The sequence below is a fragment of the Microplitis mediator genome, chromosome 10 (genome assembly GCF_029852145.1).
Source record: "Microplitis mediator isolate UGA2020A chromosome 10, iyMicMedi2.1, whole genome shotgun sequence".
NCBI lineage: Eukaryota > Metazoa > Arthropoda > Insecta > Hymenoptera > Braconidae > Microplitis > Microplitis mediator.
In genome coordinates this window covers 2,211,461-2,231,237 of record NC_079978.1, presented here as the reverse complement: position 1 = coordinate 2,231,237, position 19,777 = coordinate 2,211,461, and the positions used below count along the sequence as shown (strand labels likewise).

Sequence of the window (19,777 nt, the reverse complement as noted above, 5' to 3'; positions counted from 1 at the left end):
TTCACGAGCTTTTTCCACTATTTTTTTCCTATTTTACTCTTCATTCATTCAGTTTTTGTTTTCTATGCGAGGATCCATTTCAATCGAAACCTACTCCATTTGAATGATCTATAGAATATTTATGTCCTAATGGAAAACCAACTCATAACTCTACTTTTTACGTATGCTCGTAAAAATGATTAATAATAAGATCTATTTTACATGACGGGGTATTTGTGCAAGATGACGGCTCGAATAGAACGTCGAGTGATTTAATGAATAGGAACTTCACGTAATAAGCAAAAAGCACCGAGAAATTTAGTTATATCACGAGATCCTCTTCAGCGTGGGCTCACGAGGTATCTTAATAAGGATCGCTTCAATGAAAATCTCTCTCGAGTAGATCTATAATTCTCTAGCACTGAGTGCTACATACAATAATATAGTGTAGCACAGTATAGTGCAGTATCATTATGATGTTCCGGTGATTATCGTAAACCAGTACAAGATTTACTGCCTTAGGACTCATTACTGGGTAACGAGAATCCCCAGATTCGATATGCTCGGCCAGGTCTTGCTTGTCCATTTGTAAAATAACGCAAATAGCTGATAGCAGAGAGAAACCCTTCAGCGAACTCGATGATATGTGAAAACATCATACATTTCACCCTCAGAGATATTACATGTAATTTTTTTTTCCGTCTCTACAAATGCTCCACTTTTTCGATCCCCTGGGTACACACTCGTTCATCTACGCTTTCAATACATGCTTTTTTTCTATATATTTTTTTCTCATTTCCTCGAACTCATTCCTATATACGAAATTTTTTATCCTTGAATGGTTCTTTTTTTCGGGTATTATGGGAGCTAAATTTTTTTCGAGTAATAAAATATAAATCGATAGGAAATTTATAAAAATATAATTCCACGGCAATATATATTAGCGATAAAGGATTTTAATGCTTTTTTTTTTCAGAAAATAAATAAAATATAAATTTATGTTTATGACTGCAATAAATTGACGTGAATATCTTCCATCAGGACACAAACAACCGTCACCTCAATGGCATATGGGCGCTGACACAGGCGGAAATAGCTGATAAAACGACCGTAGATATTTTCCTCCAGAAAACTTGTATGCATGCGAGAAATTGATATTTCATCGTTTCCCATATGCAAAAAAAAATAAATAAAAAAATATATATATATATATGTATAAAATTCCGTAGCTATTTCATTCATACAACCGAACGCTTTTGCTGTTTTGCGCTCGCACAAAGTCTTTGTCCATGAATATTTTATACGTTACGTCGGAAGTGAATGAAAAATATAAAGAAAACATTCCTGTCAACAGCATACCTCAAAAGAATCACAGTAATACGTTGTCGCGTTGTCGCATCGTCAAACCCAATAGTAACACGACTTTTCTCGTGACTTCCGTTTCCTATATATCCTATATATATATACAGAGAAAACAGCCTCACCCTAAAGCTAAAACCCCTCGAAAACTACCAAGGATTTCCGGTAAAGCCCGAATAAATTTTCGTCCAATCACTAAATTTATCTACTCATGAATAAACTAATGATTTAATTGAATCGTTGGACGCCTTAAATTTTCTTACTCGACAGCGGTTTTATATTTTTTACGAGCGAAGCTGAAATACATTTTTACATGTTTTCTCATGCAAAAAGACATTTCAGCAAACAAGAAAAACCAACTCATCCATATAATTTATTTACATTTTCATATGTATGACCTATTTTTCATTTCCTGATTAAAATAAATGCCTCGTGTATGCAAACATAATACTGCAGTGAAAATAAAAATTCTATAGATACGTAAATTAATGAACTTTATGTTCAATAATTTACACAGCAAACTACCTCGTCCGGAATTTCACTGTAAATTATTATTTAAAATTTCATACTTCCAGTGTAAAATTTCCGATTCCCAATTAAACTAATAGGTACATACATATTATTTGAAGCAGCCCTATTGTACCAACTGTTCATTTTGTTGGTGTATTTGCAGAGGTCTTATACACCAGTGTCTCGTCTATAACAAGTAGAAGTTTGCCCTTCCTAATCTGTCTTTACACAGAACATGTCAGTCGGTATTCTCAAAGCACCTTGGTCTAGGGAATTTGCAATGGGTTCACGAACTGGACTAACCGAAAACTGAGCATTTACGTATATTTGAGTACACAGCTATGGTTAACTAGACGTTAGCAAGTAACCTCGCTTGGGATAGCATCCGTATACCAAAAAGCCGGTTTAAGCTATACTTTGACCAGCTTGTTAGCGCAAAACTTTTTTAACGATGGAAAGTTTATCCGTTCGGTTTATATGCGACAAATTAATTAGACTAGATAAATGTCATTTCGAGGGCACATAAGCTCGCACGGAAATTATTAATCCAACAGCTGAAAAAAAATCAACTCAAAATTCGCGCGGAAAATCTTTTTACAAATCCGTGTTATGGAATTAATAACAACAGTATACATTTTTATGATTTATAAAATTTTGATAGCGAATTTCAAGTCATGCTTTAAAATATATAAAAATTTCTAGAGGGAAATCCGCAGCGACATTTATATTTTGAACACCAGAAATTAATCATTTGAAAATAGTTTAAAGCGGATTATTGATAATGTCATAATATATACATGTATATGTATGTTAAAATGTCAGGGTAGCAAAATAATAATTATATAAAGAGAGAGAGATAAAATGAAATAAAACAATACAACAAAACATGAGATGATAATCAAATTCATTGAAACAGTTTGTGATATAATTCTCACCGGACTATATATTTATCAATTTATCGTAGTTTAAACTGGGCAATTGTTTGCGCGTACGTTTTCGAATCCGAGCACACAGGACTGTACATCTAGTAGTGGTAGTAGAAACACTGGGATTTGTGTGTTTGTTATTGATCGGTACTCTCAGTTTTCAATCAGGATGTATAGACTCGATCAGATCTGTTGCAGCGGTCCGTTATATGTTTTATAGACGTTAATTAACAAATTCCCAAAGCCAATAGTGAACAAAAGACAGGATGCGTGGTCGGAGAGATGTTTGAAAAAAGCCAAAATTAAATGAAAAAATATATAACTATGTACAGTACTACTGTCCATAGAGTACTCAGTTGACCTAAATTTCCCAGAGGGATTTGATCCTACACGGGCACATGCTAATACACGTGGACCGCAGATTCATACGTCCATCGCATCTAGCATATAACCATTCCGGTGACCTAATTCACCGTTTCACTTATTCACATCTATGCACATTCATTTATTTTATGTGGTACAGCCAGTTACCGCATCATCATTAAAATAGTCGACATTAAATAAAAAAGCTTTCGAGAATGGGACTTTTAAATTTAACTAAACGACTAAAGCTTTGAATTTAAAAAGTACTTTTGACGTTACTGGCTTTACTTTTAAAACTCGCGGATTATCATTATAGCTCCTTTACTACATTCAAAGGATTATTTTTATATCGAATGTTCGCGGTATCTTGACTCGCGGGCTTCTGAATAAAGATAATGGTTATGGTGGGCAGAAAAAGCTATCAGGGTATTCTTTAAAACTCTCAGCTCACCTCAAGTTTACTATTAACGGAGTTTTATAATTTCCATATTTATTAACTTGCTCAGAACTTGTGTTTTTTATTTCACCTTATTTTCTTACTCAACAACTGTACAGACTTTTCTCCCCGGAGAATCGCGGCTGCTTTCATGCGGAAGTCCACGGAGGACTTGGAAAGATGAAGAGAAAGAGGTGGAATTAAATAGAGACAGAGATATGGATAGATAGGGAGTTAAAACCACACCCGAAGAAGCACTAATTTAAAACCTGTTCATAGAACTTGCAAACAACAGCATTATCTTACCACCGCCAAGTCCCGGTACCACGAACCTTACGATTTTATTGTTCATCGTCAATTAAAAAACTCTCGGGAAAACTGTAAAACTTTGCAATACAATATTGTTATTTAATAATTCACAAAGTTAACTTTCCATGAAAATTTTTACAGAGCTTTGGTTTTTAAAATATTGTACCTGCTGTGCTAGATGGATTTATTTAAAAGCCCGAACAATAACAAGCTGCTTTACAAATATGATGTGTAATCTCTGAAAGGCATTGGTAAGATAAAATTGCAGAGTAAGAAGTTTACTTCTGCTGTTATAATAATAAAACAAGAAAAGCGAGTTTTAAAGCAAAGCAAGAGAATTTTCTCCAAGTCGTTAAAGTTTCAAAAGAACAAATTACAGCTGAGCTCAGTCTGAAGACGGATGCGCACCCAACGAGAATGAGAGACCAGTCGCTAATAACAATTAAAAACAACACGTTTGACACGAGGGTAAAGTTAGCAGACGACTAAAGTACTTCGTGAATCCTTTTGGTTCAATAAAAAAATAAAGTTAAATTATCTTTAGGTAAAATAAAGGATGCCTCGGAATTTGAGTTCTCGGAGACACTGAGAAAAATCGATTGCGTCAATAAATCAGAGCATTAAAGACTGGATTTTGTGGATTAGTTTGATCTTTATTATCGTGAAAACGCAGTTGGAATTGAATTCAAAAAAGTGCTTCGCGCTCGTTGTCATTAAACGTCTTTTGTTTCTGAGCGGGTGAAATCCGGCTATTGGAGACTCTCAAACTTCCGAAAGCCTTTACACGCTGTAACTCTTTAACCTCAACTTTACCACTTCAGTCCTTTTCTTCTCATTTATTTCCGGGGCTCTGAATGGCCGCAGTTTAGTTCTGTAACGTAAACGCGCACTCGTGTAAGCTTAATATACGGGGGTCCAAAACCCTCAGAACTCTCAGTCTACTCAACAACCGAGCAAAAGCCACGGTATAAACCCGCTAGTCCTTTCACAGTATTCAAGATTCGATAATTACAACACGCCTCGACGAAACTACAGCTGGGCTTCCTGGATGACGTCGATTACCCTCGGTTTCTACTGCCGCCGTCGTCGTCGTCATCCTACTTCGAAACATTCACCTTGCTATTCTGTAACGTTGGCTCCGAGCCATCATCCAACGAAGCCGCATAAACGTGCATTGCATCTAGATATTGCACACACGAGTCCATTTACTGCTGTACTATAACCAGTTCTATGTACTGCTCTACGTCGATGACAACAGCGACGTTGAAAAACCCAAAAATTTTTTTTATTCACCGGATCCTTCGCCTCACGGCCGCTCTAGTCTCTCAGCTTTATAGTTTCACTCTATCCACTGTCCGCAGTTTCCTCATGGACAAAAAAACGATGAAAAAAAAAAAAAAATCGATAGAGAGAATAAAAAAAGCTTTCAGTTCGTATTGAATAGCGAGTTAGTGAATTTAAAAAATAGAATTAAAGATTTGAAATATATTTTTTTTTATATTTTAAGAAATGCTTTTTATTAGACTCTGAATTGAGGCTATTTAAATTTTTTAGTTCACTTAACGATCTGGAATTTTTATGCGACTATTTAATGAATATAAACATGTGAATTGGCGGCATTAAAAAGTTTTAAGAGCTTTCAAGGTGGTTTACTTTGCTGTTAGTTTACAGGGTAATGTTAAAGATGACAATGATCGAGGAGATATTACTATGCTGTTTGAAAATAAGAATAAGAAGCAGTGAAGAAAGAAGAAGAAGAAGAAGAAGAAAAAGAAAGTGGTTGAGAGACGAACTCGGTAGAATATAAAAATCTCCGTGTAACTTCCGCATGGATATTGTGGAGAAATACCAAAAGATTGATGGAGCCCAAGCTCAAGTTCACCCCCATCAACCCAACCAACATTCAGTGCCGCACTCGGGGTATTCCCGATGTCCCATCAGGATCGGGCGTTGATGACGGCAATAAGTTAACCGACCGGACATTCTCGGCACCGGTGGCCCTCCCACGTCATACCTGTTCCACTATTACCGTGGGAATAAGAATTATGGATGAGTCCGGTCTATAGAAAAGCAACCAACATCGAAGATGGATGCTCAGGTCACGCATAAACCCGTCTAGTCTCATCCTATTCGGGAATAAATCTTCTCTAACATACCTACATTTTTTCATCTTTAATAATTTATCCAGATTAAATATACATTCTACCAACAGGTTGTTGCAGTTTGTTACGAAAAATATACACAATGTTGTTGCTATTACTACTATATTTTTTTATGTTAATTGTGCAGACCGGCAGGGTCGTAATTTTTTTTTTCTTGTAAATATGAACGGTAAAATGAAGTATAAAATAAAATATATAAAAAGTATGTTGTTGGAAAACTGGAAGTAGCTAAGAAGAGCTAGTCTGAGACAAGATGACGTAGGAAGGAAGAAGAATGGGCGGAAACTAAAAGCTCAACACTCAGGAGTCCTCATGTAGCGCAAGACGATGTACCAAACGAGACAAAACTATTTTATCTGAGATGTATACCTACAACTATACTCAGATACTTGCTCCTTTTTCACCCTGTGCACATCTATATCTACAGAGGACTTTTTTATAGAGATATATATCAAGTGATGTACTCGACCCGGACGTATCACGTAATTTCTCTCAACTAAATTTTCTGGAAAACTTCAATTCGACTCAGCTCATCAGTTATTACTTTTTCCGCATTAAATTCTATGAAATAATCGGCTTAAATTATTAGCAGAAGAGCATCAGGCAACAGACCAATGCACCTCCACATAGAATATTATATTTTAAACGCATCACTTTCGGAATAAATAATAAAACTTTTAATTTAATAATTTATTGTACCAAATATATCGCACTCAAATATTTCTATCGATTAAAATATTGTTTCCGCGTGATCAAGTTCAAATAATTTTCAGTCGTAGAATTATTTGTCAGTTAATATATTACACTTCTGGCATAGAATTAAATGGAGCAAATAATGAGGTGTCTAAAAAAAATAATCTCGTACAGACGAGTATGAATAATCGAAATGAAATATAATTTTTCGATAGATTTGTGCGGATATAAAAATATATGAGAATATAAAAATAATAATAATGAAAAAGTAAAAGCCGATGAACTTCAACTCTGGTGTCGAAGCTCGTTGAGTCGCATACGCGTCATTAGAGCCCATTTGCCTTTTACAGCAAATCGATTATCGATTAATGCATTGTCTCACTCAACGATATTACAATTCACTCGTTTTTATATCATCATCACGACCACAACTACATACAACACGTATTTTATTATTATTATTATTATTATTATTATAATTATTAGAAACTACTACTATCGCTGCTACTTCACCTGATATCGATACTCCCGTAATAACATTTACTATTCGATCATCCTGAAATTTGAATGGTGAAACTATTAAGCTACTTTGTGATCATTACCGTTACGAGGTACATTAGTTTGTCAGTTTTAGTGAGTCTACTATCAGATAGTAGAGCAAAATTTATTATTTAAATAATTAGAGTTCATATTTGGCTCATTTTAAATTTTACTTTTAATCATCAGATCGTTTAATAATTCAAAATAATTAATGCAAGTTAATTATTCATTATTATACCATGAAATATGTAGTAGCTAATTATTCAGTTGATGTATGAACCGGAAATAGAAGAGGGCTGGGCTAATTGAGGTACCAGAAAAATTTTAATAATTTTTTTAAATTTTTGAATTTGCAAAATCTACTGTCTTAAAGTGAATCAGTGAAAAGTAGTCCAATCAGTGAATACTCACTAAACGAACAGTCTCAAGTATATCACTAATTCAGTCAGTGATATACTTGGGACTGATTCTCAGTCAATATTCACTGATTTGCAAAACTTTTTACTGATTCATTTTAAGAAAGCAGCATTTTGAGAAAAAAAAAGTATATTTTTTTGGTGATCAGCCCATTTGACCCGCCTCTACTCCATAAAATGATAACACCGGCACACAAAAAAAAAGTTGTACACCGTCAAATTTTCGAGAAAACTTTGAAAAACCGAAAAAATGACGAAAATCGGCAGTTTAAGTGATTTAAAAATTTTTTCGATCCAAACCAAGCATGATTCCGAAGTATTTCGACCCGCTAAATACTTATCTGAAGTTTATTTAGACCACAAGCCGTTAAAAGTTTAAGTAAATTCCAAAAAACCCTGAAAAATTGCAAAAAATTCCAGATATTGTGTTGAAAAAAATTTTATAAAATTAGATCGATCACGGTTCTCATGTATTTTGATCCGCCGAATATAAATCTCGAACTTCTATGGCCCAGAAATCTCTAAAAATCTAAATAAATGAAAAAAAACCACTGAAAATTAAAAAAAAACAAGTCTTTTATGATAAAAATCAATTTTTAAATAAAAATAAAAAATTTTTAACATGTTATCCGATCTGTGGAATATAAATTTGAAATTTTTTGATCTAAAACCTCAGAAAATTTTAGTTAATTCAACTTATTTTGATATTGTTTTTATTACACTAGTGTCTTGGTGGAATTTTAACTGATTTTTTACTGATTCATTTAAAGAGAACAGCATTTAGAGAAAAAAAAAAGTATATTTTTTTGGTGATCAGTCCATCTGACCCGCCTCTACTCCATAAAATGATAATGAAAGACCTTACCAACGAACCATTTACTAAATCAAGCAATAAAGCGCCGGCGAATCAGAATAGTTAAACGGCAGCAATAATTTGTCGTAAAAGAAACCATAAAAAAAAAATATAAGAAATAAAAAACGTGTAATTTATTTTTATTAACAGTTTGAGTTGAGTCGAAAGTAAAAAAATTCTTCCAACTTAAGGGCGATTCGAAATAAAAGCACTTGGAATCATTGATAGAAGTTTTTGTCGATAAAAAATTCTTTTAATAGGATTCCAGATAACTTTTTGTTTCTCAAGTAATTTGATTTATTTTCCCGGACAAATTAATTCGTAGTCTCGTAGTTTTGTTGGGTCAACGCAACGTACTTTTAGGCTGCCGATTCGAAATAACAATTGAAGTTATTTAAGAACACAACACCCACAAAAGTATAAATCTTTATAACAATACAAGTCAAGCAATTAGTAAGATTGAAAAAGTTTCGCCGAGACGGCAAACAGACTCAAGTTTTATCTTTATGTAGTCTGAGTTGTATTGAACCGAAGGAACAAGAAAGCGAGGAAGCTTTTCCGGCAGCACTAACTCAGAAACGCATCCAGCCTTAATTTAGGTTGTATTATGCTTTGAGACAGAACCCGCCCGATCGGACGGGTGCAGCCGACGACTCTTCCATCCGCTCAAGTCCCATCTTTAGACTGACATGGGTAAAGTTAGAGGAGTAAGAAACTCTAAAACTTTTGGCGTCATGGCAAGTTGCTTCTACACTATCGACATTATCGCCTTGACTTTGTCCTCTTCTCTTCCCTTGCAACACATCCTCCACCCACTTGGCAGCCAACCGCATTATAATTTCCTGGCTGAACAACCTTTTGTACCCACCCTCGACACCCCGTACCCTCACCAGCACAACCACTGGCTCCACGTCCCCACGTTTATGTTTTATGTCTATATTACAAATAATGGAATTCACACTTGCCTACTCCTGTTTCTTGCCAACTCTACGAGCCACCAACTCATCCGTTAACCGTTTCAATATCAACTTAACGCCAGAAAACTTTTTCAACTTTCCTAATATAATTTACAGCCCATCTGCGCTAACTAACCTAATTCAGTATCGTCAGACTCCAAGGACTGGCCGTCATTTTTTTTTTTTAATTCACTTTTGATAAAACAAAGATTACAATTTCGACGTAAGAAATTTTTTTTTCTTCTTCCGATCCTCAAATGATCAAATTATTGAATTAAGTGTCCAACTGCGGGTAATTTCGACCCAAGTACTTGACTTTAAATTCGATTTAAAAATTTTCCAAGCATTTGCATTCGATAAAATTTAAAGAGCTGAAGAAAAAAAATTCCAGCGATGAATGAATTAATTTCGGAAGCACGTTGCTGAATGTAACAGATATATAAGCCCGGGATATCCGTATTCCGCCTCAAGGCTACAAGTTGTCGAGCTTGAGAGAACACGAACTCACTGACCGGGCAATGCCAGTAGTTACAGACATTGCGGTCAGCCTGCAGGCTATTTTACTCAACATTAATTGTAGTAGTGAGCCTCCCGTGAATTAATGAACTAGTAAACTTATTGTTGCTGTTTATAACAACTTGCTCACTGAATTTCCTAAATTTATATAAATTATAACCGTCCACTTTCTGGATTAATATAATAACCCATAAATATAAACTGACATTTTATCCCCTCATAATCATAACAATTTGTTGTAAATATCCATCGAATTTTATGTAATTTATATGAATATTTAATAAAAGCTCGTAAATCAATATCCCAAATATATATTAATTAATGTTGTAATCAAATCCTATATTTGGTCAATCAGTAAGCGGTAATCAGAAACCGGTGATTGAATAAAACGGTAAAGATTTGAAAATAAAATAAAAAAATATATAAATCAATCTGTTGTTGAATATCCACAAGCCTGATAACAATTGTGAGTAGAGGGTAGAATAGAATTTAGTCCAGTGAAACATATGCAAAAGCACACAACTATCGATTGTCTGTTGTACGTCAAATTGAATCGTACTCAACTGGAAATACCTCTAGACCAAAATCCATTCTGCAGCCTAATCGCGGTTACACTCATCCGTTATATTGACACCCGAGACAAAGTCGAGATTGTGGATGACTACACCATTAAAATAACCATATAATGATCTCTATCATGCGTTAGATATGTCATGTTGCTCATCCAAACATACCGTCACCCATACCCAGTCCACGCCCACAAATGATATGCACACAAACATTACACATGCGTGTAAGCATCCGTGACACGTATATCACGTATATGTACATATATATGACCAAGTAATTGTCTGTAGCAATACAGACTTCCTATCCAGACTCACAGTCCCCGAAATTATGCCCGAGAATCGGGTAAAACACTTTTACCCGCAGTAATTTAATGTTTATCCTTTGATATGATGATCTAATTTTGAATTTCCGGTGTAATCACGTCAGTGACAAAGGTAATAAACAACTAGGTGAAAAAATTAAGTCACGTATGAGCAGACAGTTGTATTAATAAATCAGCCAGCGGCGGTATTTCTTACGCACGAGTAAAAAAAATTTTATATGCCGGTTGCGTAAATATTCAGTGCCTCGGGTGATGACCTGCATGAGTAAAAAATGTACGTACATTTTTTTTTTTTTTCATTCTTTTTCAAACCTCAACTTTACGTCTATTCAAACTTTTTTTTAAAATTTTTATTCCTGTTCATACTTCTGTTGCTGTTTGTATTTTTTGTTGCCGCTCATCGTGATTCGCGAAGTGCAAATAAAGTGGAGGTTGAATCGATGAGTAATGATATGAGCGGGTATGAGAGGTAGAAATGTGGGTGAGTGAATTAGATATGAGATGAGTAGCAAACAAATCATGTTGGTATAATGTGATTACAAACTTGATGGGTCATTGTTGATTACAAAAGAATAAATAATGAAAGGAAAAAAAAATGGGAGCAAGCTAAATTATTAATCAACGGTACAAAAGAAAGCGATATAAATTTTGTTGTTACAAAGCGGGAAGTAGATTCACGCTATTCCAAACATATACATTCCTGTTTCCTTTAATTTTAGTTGGGTCAAGGATCCCCTGGGAATCGAAAAGGGTCCGCTTGTTCTTATTCTCTTGTACTTTTACTCTTATTTTTTTTCTTCTCCACAATCTCTTTTATTTTATCCCGTAAGGAAATACATCTAACCCTAGACTCGAGAGGTTTATCAAGGAATCCGTAGTGTGTCGCCCAGCGTGGGCCAAAATGGATTTTTAAATTTACGACAATTCGTAACGTAAACTTGCGTCATCAAAATGATAAATTATTAAATATAACAAATTTTTTTTCGTAACTTTTATAAGATTGCACGTAAAAAAAAAAATGTTTTTTTTTTAAAAAAAAGTAACGACCTTAAAATCTCAAGATCCAATAACCGTATGGTCTTTTCTTTCAATTTCCAAAGCCCGCTTGACCTCTGACTTTTTATGACAACTTTATTATTTCTTTTGTGTCCATATAAAAACTCATATTTCGTAAATAATTTCAATTTTTTTTATACTTCGATTTGTCTATTTTTTTTACTGCCTATAACATTATTGTAGCAAAAAAAAATTCCACCAATTTTTCTAGGGATAAAAAAGAAAAATATTTTTTTTATATTTTTACCGGAATTTCTGAAGTAAGATTTATATGAAATCATGATTTGTCATATCATTCAAAAGTAAGTGTCAAAAAAAATTGATAGATTTATATAACGGGGCTCCATTTTCCCACTTCTACACCTTTTGTCCCTAATTCAAAAATTTGCGCAGCTCACATATTTAAAAAAACCAACAAATAACGAGTATTCTGAATACTCTTTTTCCGGATTTTTGTATTAATTTCCGTAAAAAATTATTGATTATGTAAATCGCCGTATATTTTGTAAACAACCAGAATATTAAAATGAATCTGATAAGAAAAAAAATATATAAACTGATAACTATTTAACCTAAAAAAGCGTAGAGTAAAAATCCATAAACCTATAATTCCTTGTTGGTAGAGGAAATTAAAGTGAATCAATTTAGCAGATAGTATCGTTAAGCGTGATGGCTCTTTAATTAGACTCCAAGGAAGACTCCTATTAAATTTAACTCTTTCTCTAGCTCGAGGACATTTAACATCTTAACCTCTTCCTCCCATTTAAAATTTTTTAATTCACAGATCCTACAGAGTGCCAGGAACAAAACTGATAAACATGACCCGAAAAAAGTTATCTCAGTATAAATGTTAAATAACAAAAACTTACGATTTATTATCTTTGAGAAATAGCCTCGACTAATTGAATAACCTCATTATAATTTTAATCTACCTTCTATTCATGATCTCAAGTGAAAAGCTCCCTTATTTAACTCTCTGCATCTTCAGCCCTCACTCTCACTCTTTCACTCTTATACTCTTACACACTTACTCCCCTTTAAGTAAGCCCTGATTGAAGGATAGGAGATTTTAATTAGAGTGTCAAATGCAGGCCACACTTGCCCCTATTTCTGCACACCCACCCTACTTATCATTTTTATTATTTACTCTCTTTTATCTCACACCCCGATCTAAATTCTACTGAATCTATTCATCAATTCATACAACAATAAAATATAAATTTATATATAGATCATAAAATTTTCATCAGTCAAATGTTCAAGGATCCTAATTAGTCACAACAAACTCGCTGCTAATTAAAATCTGTATCAACATCAACATCACTGGCATCAGAAATCTTCAGCTTAATTTATTTAATTATTATAATTCCGTTTAAACTTTGCCAGCATCGTCTATAAAATTACGGTAACTCCATAAACCAGTTTCGCCCCAATCTCGTCAATGAAGAAAAAAAGCCATGAAAATATTCATTGGATGACAATATAAGAAAAATAAAATTTTCTTGAAAAGTAAAAATATAAATTTGAACATTTGCAAGTAATGCTTAAAATTTTCTATTTCTTAAGCATGATATAGTACCGACGTCAAAGCGAAAAATTTATGGAGCAAGATAAGTATATCAATTGACTCAGCGGAGCTTCCTATATACGTAAAATAACACACGGACATAAAATATGCAGAGCAAAATGCTGAGATAAGATCGAAGGTTCTATCAATGTGTGTTTCCTCGTGGAGTATATTAGGTTTCCTTGCATCATTTCAATGCCTTATTCAGATCAGCCCTGAACTCAACTACTCTACGGTCTATGGAAGTTGAAAAAAGCTGAAACACTTGACGTCTCTTTCAGTGAAACCGAATATTTCGCGTATAAAACCCAACTTGAACCGACATTGAATCGCAACATCTACATCTACATGTACATTTACACACATACATTTATATACATATACATATATCGTACTCGTACATGTAAAAAGTGTACGAACAAGTTGATTTATCGATTCGAGGGCTAAGGGTCGTCGCACATGTCTCATTTTAGCGAACGAATCGACGAGTGTTCACTGCTACCTCCTCGTGTTTAACTGCTGACTCTCAGACCGTCACTTAACGTGACCTCTGAGCAGCCCAACCGCCTTATCTTAACTCCTTTACCTTTAAATAGCTCCGCTAAAAACCATTTACATTAAATATTTAATAAAATAAACAGTATCACTATTAGCAATCACGTTTAAAAATCGTTGCACGAATAACACAAAAAGCTTTAACACTTAGACTTAATATATATAAACATTTAAGCACTTAAACAATATCACATATTACTAGTCCTTTTATTTATCTCCCCGTTGTCGTCCTCGTTCCGATAACTGCCGCGATACAACTTCGATCACAATAGTACTCGTGTAAACTGATTTCCCAAGGGTGTTTGCAGAAAAATTAACCAAGTTATAGCTATTACTTTTGATCACTTGGGAGCAACAGAACCGACAACACGGTCACGGCAATTTAACACAACTCATTAAAACATCACTAACCAATGCCTTCGTTTAATTCATTTATTTGTTTGCTTAACTCATCCACTAAATCATAAATAAAACAGTATCACGTAATTAACCCTCGATCTCCCTTATTATTATTTAATATACGATGTTACCGACGCCTTTCATCATTAATATTAATTAAGTTCATTCTGGGCCGCGTTCATCAATCAACTTTTCGTTCCCGGCTCCCATTTCTCACTTTCTACGAGTCTCTGTACACAAACTCTGTCATACTACTTTCATCGGAACGTCAATTTTTGTTAACATCAATAACAAATATATACTATGTATACATATAAATATAAATATGTAGATAAATAAAAATAAATTCTCAATAGTAACAGTTGTAGAAGTTGTAATAATGATTGAGGGAGGTGTGTGTCACTAACCACGGTCACGAGGGAACTAACCCCGTGACGTCCTTCAGTTGGTCGTCGTGCGGTAAACGCCCTTTCCACCAAAAGCTTCTGCCAGAGCAGCTCCCACTATCCTCTTTTATAGGTAAGCCTAGCAGACGAGAATGTCGCTCGTCTGGTTAACGGCAAACTCTACGAGCAATTGCACTAAACTAATTTACATATTAAAGATCTTCACACACCCACTCGGCACATACAATAGTAATTAATAAAATAACACACAGCTGTAAGAGCACCCATATGTTTAGTTAAACAGCCAAATAACAACCAACAAAATCAAACATACACTTTGCCCGATAAAAAGTCACGTGTTCTCAAAATTACGCTCAGAAAATTCCATCCATTAGTAACAGAGTCACATCTGAAATAATATTCTCTGTTATTTAAACACTGAAATAATAGTACAAATTATTAATTACATTTAAAGTCGAGTAGTTGAGAGCACATTTTCGCTTATGAGATAAGAATTGTTATATTTTGTATTCGCATATCCTTTCGCGGTGGGTTACGGCGCCCTGTCGTCGCGGCGCGAGGTGAACGCACGACTTGCGGGTGATCCACCCTCTACTGCTTATCCACTACCACCACCATCGGACTCACTACCACCCTCACTCTCACCCTCACCATCACCATCACCATCACCACTACCACCACCACTACTGTCTCTATATTGGTGCACTGATACTACCCTACATACTACTAAACCCACCGCCAGCGCGCATTCGACGCCGTCAGTGGTTCTCGCGCAAGCTTACTATTACTATTACTTTTACTATTACAACCACCAAGAAAGCGGATACGGATAGACGAGGGTGCCACTGAAACGAGATAGCTGGTGGTGGGATCCTCGAGAAAGACCAGACGAGGAAACAGAGTACGTGTTCGTATAGAGCCAATGGGCTGGTGGTGGTGGTGAAGCTGGGGCTAGTGCTGGTGAGGAGGATCCTCTGAATGGCTCTACTGATGCTCGGTCCACATTACCCAGACAGAGAAGGACACACACAGGCAACTTTCAGTGTTTACTGGGGATACGACGCTCGCGCTGCCGACCTCGGTGGCTGTTTCGCGAACTCGCTCGACGATCGAATCCCCCAGAAGGTGGGGGACCGAAGAGAGAACGAGATGGACTAAATAAAGGAAGTGAGTTGTTGATATTTTTTAAAATGAAAAAAACGACAAGAGAATAAAGTTCTGGAGATCTTTGTGGGTTAGTGTCTTTAGGTGAATGGAAATGGAAGAATGCTGGGTGTTTAATGAAACGAGCCGTTGGATTATTTTTTTTTTTTTTTTTTTTAATGGATTTTAGTATAGAGAAGCTATTGGATTGGGAGAAAAAAATATTGGCTTGGTTGAATTAAATGTTGGAAAAATTTCAAACTCGTATAGTTCCAAGGAGGTCTGATGTAGAATATCCGTTTCTACTGGCTCACATTCTCGATGAGATTCTCCGAGTAGAAATACTCAAGAGTAGTCAGACATTGCAATCGATTATTCAGTCGAAGCCTCGTATTGCCGTTACGGCAAATTTCTTGGATTTTAACTCTCCAAGAAATGGCTATAAAGAAGATAAACCGGATGTTGAACCACTCGTTTCTCAATATCGAAAAACTTCAGTTGCTTAAATACATTTCGCAAATATTTATTGTACAGTACTCAGGTTACCTGGTCATATATTTTTATTTTTAGCAAATATATTATCGTGTGAACTTAAAATTTATTGCGCATATTTATTTCACTTTACTAGAAGTTGTTCAGCTTCAATACTTGTCTAGCCCTTTTGACACAAGAGACATTCACGTGCCCCAGAGCAACTCAAGATGCTACTAAATGTATCTTCCGGTGTCTATTGTCAGTCACATTCTCTTGTTGCTTGATACATTTATATAAATATACATACATATCTGTATATGTTCAATAAATTCCCATCTTCTAACTCGACCCTTTTCAATCTCCATTCAGAGTTGAGACGAATAAATAAAAAAAAAAATCGAAACTACTCAGACGAATCGTTTTGTTCTGTACCACTTACCTATTTATCTCCCTTTGTTTATCTACGCTATAGGTACAGTCTTGATTGTCTGAACGACATCCCACCAGCGAGAACACAGTAGTGGTTAATAAAAAAAACATAAAATATAACAAAGTAAATAAAGTTTTATCGTCTTCCATAAAAGACAGAAATTAAATTTACTCAATAGAAAATTCATTACTTAATATGCAAGCAAAACAACGATAAAAAAACTACTCAAGATAAAAAAATCCGGCGAGAGACGAGGGAAAGTTGCGATAAAAATTGTGAAAAACCCGGTCAATAGCTCGAGACGAACGTCGGGTTGAATAATTGTTTGGCATAAAAAAATAAAAAATCGATTAAAAATTTTAATTACATGAAAATAAATAAAAATATAAAATAACAGACTTATGATAGCAGAAAAAAATGATCGACTCGGTTAGAAGTTTCCTGCGGTTCCTGCACTGCGGGTTGCGCCGCAGCCCATCTACTAATAAACTTTCAGAGAGCAGAAGTAAAAAAATAAAACCAAGAAGAATAGATGTGATGAACAACGGTAGTACGTGGTACTCGGTATCTACTGACGATACAGCACGTTCCTTCATACTTTTTCTTTTTATTAACCTTCTGTTTTACTTTTTTTTACCTTTCCCTCACCTTCTAGTTTACTTTACTTTTTTTATTTCTCCCCTCAGACAGAAACTTGCGTGCACCCTTTATTGCCTGAGGGTTGCACGCCACCTCGACACAGACATCCATACATACATATATATAAATAAATAAATATATATGTATAAAAGGAGAGACGATGTCTAGAACATAAAACTTGGCTTTTTCCTTTCTTGTTTTTCATTTCACCTCCGCCAATTCCGTCACTTCTTTTTGCCCACTCACTCAGGACATTTTAAACAGCATCAGTTACTGGTTTCGCTTTTATTATCACTGTTTTTTTTTAACTCAACTACTTTATTCGCAAGGATCATTTGTAAGTCTCTTCACTAAGTGACAGGCTCGCGTCGCCCTGATACCTCGTAAACAGGGTTAAACTCAAAAAGTTTTTTATATTTTAAACTTTTACCTTTTTTATACACTTCCGCTCCTTCTTCTTCTTCATCCTTAACTTCTTCTTCTTCTTCTTCTTCTTCTTCTTCTTCTCATATTCCGATCTCATTGAGATGTGAAGCTCCAACGCCCTCAGCTAAAACCACTCGTAAACTTTTCTATCCCCTTTCTTTACTTAACGTTTTTTTAACCAGCCCTCAAGGTATTAATCATGCCGAGGCATATGTAAAATTCATTTTATGATTTGCGACTCGAGAATCGTTAACTCAACTTTTATAATTTACATAAATTTTTAAAAATATAAAACATTAAATATGTGGAAGAAAAAAAAGTTTGAAATAAAAATTATAAAAATTGAAGGAGCTCGGGCGTTTAAGGACATTTATAAAACGTATGTCGCTCTTGACTTTAGTTGTAGTGCAGTACATTTTCGGAATAAAAAAAGTTTAAGAAGAAGCCGTGAAAAGACGGGGGCAAGTGGTGGAAAAAAGGCCGGGTGTCAAAACCAGAAATTCTTTTATATATTTCGAGAGATATTTATTATTTGTCCGTTTTGAAGATGTCTTTTCATTTTTAAAAATATAAAAAATAACTTTATCGTTATTTTAAAGAAAGCTGAGCAATCTCTGAAATGTACGGTTGTATTTTCTGTCATGAGTTGAATATTTTCGAGCACAATGCCGACAGTATCATAGCTGCTCTAAAGCTCAAGATAGAAAAAATATTAAGAATAAAAAAGTAATAAAAATAATATGATGAGTTTTCGTTCTGCTGGTTGGGATAAAAACTCGAGGAAGGAAAATTACCCACCATCTATTTCATTCTCTCACTCTTCTTTCTTCCAACATCTTTCATTATCCCCTCGTAAACTCACGGATCGTCAATTTTCTCGAGGAATCGCTGGAATTATTGTCGTAATACATATCGACAATATCGAGAGCCCGTACCTCGGAAAATCTATGTTACATGTAATACGTCTTTTTCTCACCGACAAAATCCAATGAAATGAAATAAAAATATATAGGAGAAGGCTGGGCAAAATACGACGCTGCGGAAATGCATTTTTTAATCTCGATCACGCTTAATCTTTTACTTCTCAGATAGAAACTACGAAAACAAGAGAAATTTTCTGTTGCTATCAATAAATTTTTCCGGTAAAATGGGGCGGCTTAAAAAAATTAAAAAAAATTTTTTAGTATTTTTTATACGTAAAATTTAACAAGTATAAATTCACATGTCAGTTTCGATGAAAAATATCATCTGCTAGGGAATTCGAGAGTTTAAATGTCGGATAAAAAAATTTGAAGCAATAAATTATAGTTTAGAATTTTTTAAAATAATTATTGGGCAGTCGGTTCCGCTCTGCTCTATTACTGTTGAGTACATAATTGCAGTACCAGTAAACAAAAAAGACAAAAATAAAAGTGTATTTAGTTTAGGAATAAAAAATTAGGGGTATAAAAAAAAGTATTAATTATTCTAGTCGACGAGGATCGTTTACGCGCGTAACAATCTACAACGTGTTCTCTGTGGCGTGACTGTCGCAAGCTCACATCCTACAGCCCACCATTCTCTTTATACCATCATCTCATATTTTTTTTTTTTTTTTTTTTTTGACCAGTAAAAAAGAATTTTTAATTAAAATGTTGGATTACTCTAAGTACCGAGACTTGTTTAAGCCATCGTCATTATCATACTTTTTAATAAGATGTCTTAATAAATTACACATTACCACAAAAGTGGAATTAGTCTCTTTCACTTCTCTAATCAATTTTCATTTCCC

The 19,777-nt window shown here is 34.7% G+C and overlaps 1 protein-coding gene across 1 annotated transcript in view; it reads right to left on the bottom strand.

The window, feature by feature from the left end:
• Positions 1-14,928, bottom strand: part of LOC130675449 (uncharacterized) — a 188,385-nt gene extending 173,457 nt beyond the window's left edge. The window contains exon 1 of the mRNA XM_057481145.1: positions 14,120-14,928. The gene's annotated coding sequence lies outside the window, so the exon portion shown is untranslated. The remainder of the gene's footprint in view (positions 1-14,119) is intronic.
• Between the last annotated feature and the right edge of the window lie 4,849 nt (positions 14,929-19,777).